The 6,057-nt window shown below is 51.3% G+C and overlaps 1 protein-coding gene across 1 annotated transcript in view; it reads right to left on the reverse strand.

The window, feature by feature from the left end:
- Positions 1–1,560, reverse strand: part of COL14A1 (collagen type XIV alpha 1 chain) — a 216,088-nt gene extending 214,528 nt beyond the window's left edge. The window contains exon 1 of the mRNA XM_080800436.1: positions 1,142–1,560. The gene's annotated coding sequence lies outside the window, so the exon portion shown is untranslated. The remainder of the gene's footprint in view (positions 1–1,141) is intronic.
- Between the last annotated feature and the right edge of the window lie 4,497 nt (positions 1,561–6,057).

Here is a 6,057-nt window from a genome sequence, read left to right on the forward strand (position 1 = left end):
CTGCCCACAAGCTCCATTTGGGCATTTCCCCGAAAGACAAGTCCTAAGCCTGTACTTAAGTGGAAGGGGTGACCGCCAGCCAACCCTGAGCTCGTGCGCCCCATAGGGCAGGCTTCGCGCAGAGGACCCAAGAACCCAGTGCCAAAATCGGAGTGCCCGTGGTCCAGGACTCGCAGGCGGCGTCCAGGCGCTCGCCTAGGGCAGAGGCCACTCCTGTGGCTGCACGCCCGCTTCTCCTGGCCTTTCCCTAACCCTGTCTTGCCTGTGCGCGCTGCCGGCCAAAGCCCAGCTCTACTGGCTGCAGCTCTGCCCAGGCGCTGCGTGCAGAACAGGAGGCTTGAAGCAGGAAGGGGAGCAAAGGGATAAAGCTGGAGGAGCTTAGGGGTGGAAAAGGCAGGGAGGAGAGGACCCTCCAACACCACAGCCCGCTGGTGCCCCTCAAAGCCGCAACCTGCAGCGTCCGGACCCCAAAACCAAACGCGCGAAGCATGTGGGGTTCCTGGAGCAGAGACACGGAAGAGCTGCGACTGCCAACGTCCTCCAGCAGTGCGCTCCGTCTGGTTGCTTCTCTTTGCGCCCAGCGCCTGACCCCAGCGCTGATCTGCGGCCGTACCAAGGGGTGGCTGGGTGAATTTTGTCTCCCGTGACCTCCATCGACTGCCCTTCCAAACACCCCCAAATACAATCTCAATAACAATATCATGCTATTCAGATACAGTCCCCCAAGACAAATTCCCGAGCCCCTTTCTCACCAGACTGTCGCCTTTACTAAGCCCCTTCTACTTGGAAATGCTGGGATGGCCACAGTCTGGAAGCCAAACCCAGTTCTTCCCGCCGCGCGCTCACAGCACCCAAGTACAGGGCCAAGTTCCCGGGAGCAACACAAGACACTGTCGCTGCCTTTGCATTCGCTTCACGTAGCACCTCCAAACTCCCTGCCCAGCGACCCCCGCGAGGAGGCATCTGGGTGCACCGTCCCATCCCACTCCAGGAGTCCCTGGGCCATTCAGAGCGCGCGCCTACAGAATGTCCATGGAATTGCACTGCGTCTGCAGGTGGCTCGCCCTCTCCACTTCTCCTTCCTCACCGATAGATTTTTCAAAGCCGACTCGGAGTGGGGCAGAGAAAGACTGGAACTGACCTGTGCAGGGGAATGTTCTACTCCGAGATGGGGACCTCTCGATGCCTAGGTAGGATCCAAGTTCGCAGCGAGTTGGTTCTTGGCGGCCCACGGCTCCCGCAAGCTGCCCGCGTTGTGCCCCTTTTAATCAGCTTCTCCTCTCCCTCTCCCTCTCCTTCTCCCTCTCCCACTCCAGCTCCCACTCTGCGCAGCCCGGAGCTGCGTCCTCCCTAGCGCTTCCCTCCTGCCTGGCGCCCAGGATCAGATAAGAGGAAAGGAAGGCCAGCCGGCGGCCAATTATAGAGCGGAAGGTGGCCGCGGAGGCGGAGGTTGGGGAGGTGGGAGGCAGGCCTAAGTCTCAAACGCCCCCCACCTTATCTCCTCCTCCTCTCCCCACCCCCGCCGCACTAGAGGTCCTTGGTGGAGCCCGCCCCCGAGCCGCCGCCCGCGCGTCCTCAGACCTGGCGGCCACCCAGGTGCGCACCGTAGCCAGGGGTCGTGAGCCCAGAAAGAGTAGCCTTTGCCCCTTCACTCCGCCCGCGGCTCGTGTGGGACTGCTGAGTCAGGCTCTGCGGTCGCTTTGCGAGGTCTGGCGCCCTCCAGGACTCAGGTACTGGCTGCACACTGCCCCCGTTCCCAGGACGCGACTTGCCTTCCCGCGTCAAGGACCTCGCGCCTGGGAGCGCGCACGCACTGCGAAGGGGTACCCTTCCTCCCCTCTTCTGGCTTCCTTGTCGGAACAAGGGCTGCAAAACACCAAAGCAGCGATACTCAAATTTCAATGTGCAGGACAATCATTTGAGGGTGTTGAAATGGATATTTTTGTGGGTTTAAAAGGACGAATGTTGGCAGTGGCCAGGGCTTGGACTTTCTGAACTGCAGATCCCCACTTGCAAAGACCGTGTTTCAATATTTATCTGCATTTAATAAATGCATTATTCTGCATTTAGCAAACACCCTGGTGGTTCGGATCCACGCCGCCCACCTTAGGAGAGTCTCTACCCTGAGACGTGAAGCACCAGAGGTGCGCCAGACCTCGCGCCAGGTCGCGAGGAACGACGGCTAAGCTGTCACCTCTGGGCCCCCTTAGAAAATCAACATCGTTTTTGAACCGTGTGCACCAATCCTCGGCGGCGTTCTTCACAATCCAGCTTTGGGTGCGCACAAATGTTGGGGAGGGGTTACAGAAGCGGCAGAAATTTAGCAACAACTCATTTTTGCAAGAAACTGCTTTCTCACGTCGGAAAACCGCTAAAGGCTGATGATGGAGACCAGAGAAAGGGCAAGGGGTGCTCTTAACCTGCTTCCCACGTGCCCAGCTAAGAATACAGAAAGAAGGGCTTTTGAAACCCTTAAAGGAGGTCCTTTGGACGTTCTAACCGTCCCACCCACTATGAGCCACCAGCTCTGCTTTCCCCGATGTTGCGTGCGCAATCGTCTACTTGGAAACGCTCCGAACTTACGCCGTCCCTGCGGTTGGAGTGCAAAGGGCCCGCTCCAGCCCTCACAGATGCTCAGCCTCCTTTGGTCCCTTTACAGATTGGCCTCAGCTCTGCCACAGGGAGGAAGGCTCAAATTTTCTGGGGTCGGGCAGCCAGCGCGACTTTTAAGGAGACAGGCTTAGTCCGAACGCTCCGGGGAGATTACTGCAAGGGTGCGCGCGCCCCCTGGTGTCCTCGCCTGGAGACTTGGGAAAGGGCGGGAACTGGAAAGTGACTCATCCACCTGGTCTGAAAGGGCAGAGACCAGAATTCCTGAAATGCAGTGTTTTGTCCTGGAGGCAACGGCCACTGTGATCATTCCTCTGCCCCAGCTGCCCGCGCAAGTGCCTTCTCTCATCATCCTCTGTTCCCCCTTTTCACTAGTAAGATCTCTTTTTAAAAATTTAAGTCGAGCTGACACACCGTGTTACATCCGTTTCAGGTATACAACGTAGTGATCTGACAACTCCGTGTGTATGCTGTGCTCCCCGCGAGTCTAGCCACCATCTGTCACCATGCAGCACTGTTACAATACCACTGACTATCTTCCCTATGCTGGACCTTTTATCCCTGGGACTTACTCATTCTGTAACTGGAAGCAGGTAGTTCCTACTCCCCTTCACCCATTTTGTCCATCCCTCTACCCCCTCCCTTGTGGCAGCCACCAATGTGTTCTCTGTATTTGTGGGTCTGTTTCTGCCTTTCTAGAAAAAAATCCACATATACGTGAACTCATATGGCTTTTGTCTTTCTCTGTCTTACTTCATTTAGCATAATATCTAAGTCCAGCCATATTGTCACAATAGCAAGATCTCCTTCTTTCAGGGCTGAGTAATATCCGTGTGTGTGTGTGTGTGTGCGTGTGTGTTCTACACCTCCCTTATCCATTCATCTATTGATGGACACTTAGTTTGCTTCTTTATCTTAGCTGTTGTAAAGAATGCTCCAATAAACATAGGGGCACACATATCTTTTTGATTTAGTGTTTTTCTTTTCCTTGGGTAAATACCCAGTGGTGGAATTACTGGATTGCATGGTATTTCCATATATATATAAAACCACTCATGTCTTTCGTTTTTTACCAAGATGTAGATGACTAGTGTAAGCTCAGCTTTTTCTGTAATTCCTCTGGGGAAGGTAGTGGTGTTTAGCTTAATGTTTTAGGTGTGTGTGTGGGGGGGTAGTATTTATGATGAAACTATAGAAAATTAGAAATGAGGAAATCCCAGATGATTTTTAAGTGTGAAATATGGTACAGAAATCCATGTGCAGCAAATAGAGAAGCATACTATTTCATAAAAACCCTATATAAAAATGCATATTGATTTTGTAACCACACAAAATGTTATTTCTCAAAATGTTCACTCATTCTTCCTTCATCTTTTTAGCTTTTGACTTCTGGTATTCCACTTCAGTGTAAATAAATTCCAGTCAATGTTGAATTAGAATGGCTGGTTTTAATCAGTTGTCCGTGACGTTGTCGTTGTGTGCAAATTCCCAGCTCCTTCAACGGAGTGTTTATTCAACATTTATCTTAAGGTCAGCCCTTAGAGTCTGGTAGAGTGCTGAGAACTGAATCATAGAAACGACTGGAAGACTCCATTAATGGTCTCTCCACCTCAATCTAGAAAAAATTGTGTGTGAACGAACATGTGAGCGTCTGGAGCCTTCTCAAAGATATCCAGAAATGTCCGCTTCCCACAGACATGGATTTCAGGACTGAGCAACTCTTCTTAGACTCTCATCCTGAGTTTGACAGGACCGTGATCTTGTTTCTTTCGAAGGATTCCCCCACCTCCACCCCACGCACACCCTGTCTCCCTTCTCCATTCAATCCCCTTGGAACCTTACAAGAAGACTACGGACACAGGCTTGAATTGAAGGCACTCTGTCTCTTGCTTGTGTCACTTTGGTGAAGTTATTTTGCTTCTCTGAGCCTAACTCCTTGTGTATGAGAGGGGAGTTATTAATTGTATCTCGGGGGATGGTTTCGTGGATTAAATGACAGATGGGTTTATGGGCCTCATCCATGGTGATGATAAATGGTAGCTCTGTCACCCAAACTAAAACTGTCCCTCTTCTGCGCATTGCATATGGTTATACAGTCGTTAGCAACCCCTTCCAGAAAATTCTCCATGCCATGTTTCTCAACAGAGGTGCTTATTGGCATTTTGGGTAGGACAGCATGACTGCCCCCGACATTGAAGGACATTTATTATTTCTGAGTAAATCACCAATTTCCAGGAGACTCTCCCCTTCTCCTAGTCACTGTGAAAACCAAAAATATCACTGTCCACTTCCTCATATACTCTGTAGAAAACCACAGCTTCCAGCTTCTCCAAACCCCCTTCCCCCTGTAACAGCCAACTATGATTTTTCGCAGCCTAGCAGCCATTCCCCTTTCTTTTGTGAACACAGTGTTCATTCTCAGCCAGTAGGCAGGCACCAGTGCCATCCCTGTGAGCCGTAACCATGGCCCAAGCCCCTGCTCCCTTATCCCCCTCACCCCCCTCCCATGCTGACATCCCATCCCTGCTTCTGGGACTCCCAGTGTTAGTCATAATCTTGTAACAGCACATCTGGTAACAGGGGGGAGGGTTAACCCCCAGCACAGCAGGGAAACCTCAGAACCCTGCCCCACCGTCAAGGGCTGATGAGCTGATGATCCTTCTAACTGATGGATGTTTCTGCCATACCAGCTCTTAAATACTTTGTATCTCCCTCTAGAGTAACACAGCTCCGAGTTCTTGGGAAATTGCTTCTACTCCATTAGATTAGCTGTGGTGAGCTGTCACTCAGAGTTCTCTCTTCTCCGCTAGCCAAGTATGGGCTTAAACTCTAAATCAAGCCAACCAGATACTCTAGCCCTCAAATGTGAGCCTAAAGTGGTGGGACACAAAGGCAGAAAAAGTGTTTAAGGGCATCTGGGTGGCTCAGTCCTTAAGCATCTGACTTCGGCTCAGGTCATGATCTCAGGGTCCTGGGATTGAGACCCCCCGCGTCAGGGTCCCTGCTCAGCAGGAAGCCTGCTTCTCCCTCTGCTTCTCCCCCTGCTTATATTCCCTCTCTTGCTATCTCTCTCTGGCAAATAAATAAATAAAATCTAAAAAAAAAAAAAAAAAAAAAAAGTGTTTACTAAATTTTTATCTCAAATCATCCCAGCAATGAGGCCTGAGGTAACAATGAATAGACCTAGACACAGTTCTAACATCCAGCAGAAATCAATACAGCCGTACCTGTTGTTGAAATACTGAATTATGGCCATAGCAAGAGGTCCGTAACTGCCTGCCCCACCCCTGCATGTCCCCCTCACCATCCCCTTCCTAGGACCACTCTCCCAGATCTCCCTTTGGTCAACAACCGTAGAACTAACCCTCGTGCTATTGTCTGAATGTTTACCTCGCCCCAAAATTCGTATGTTGAAATCCTACCCCCCCAAAAGTGGTGGTATTAGAA

This window comes from Martes martes (assembly GCF_963455335.1).
Source record: "Martes martes genome assembly, chromosome: 4".
Lineage (NCBI taxonomy): Eukaryota > Metazoa > Chordata > Mammalia > Carnivora > Mustelidae > Martes > Martes martes.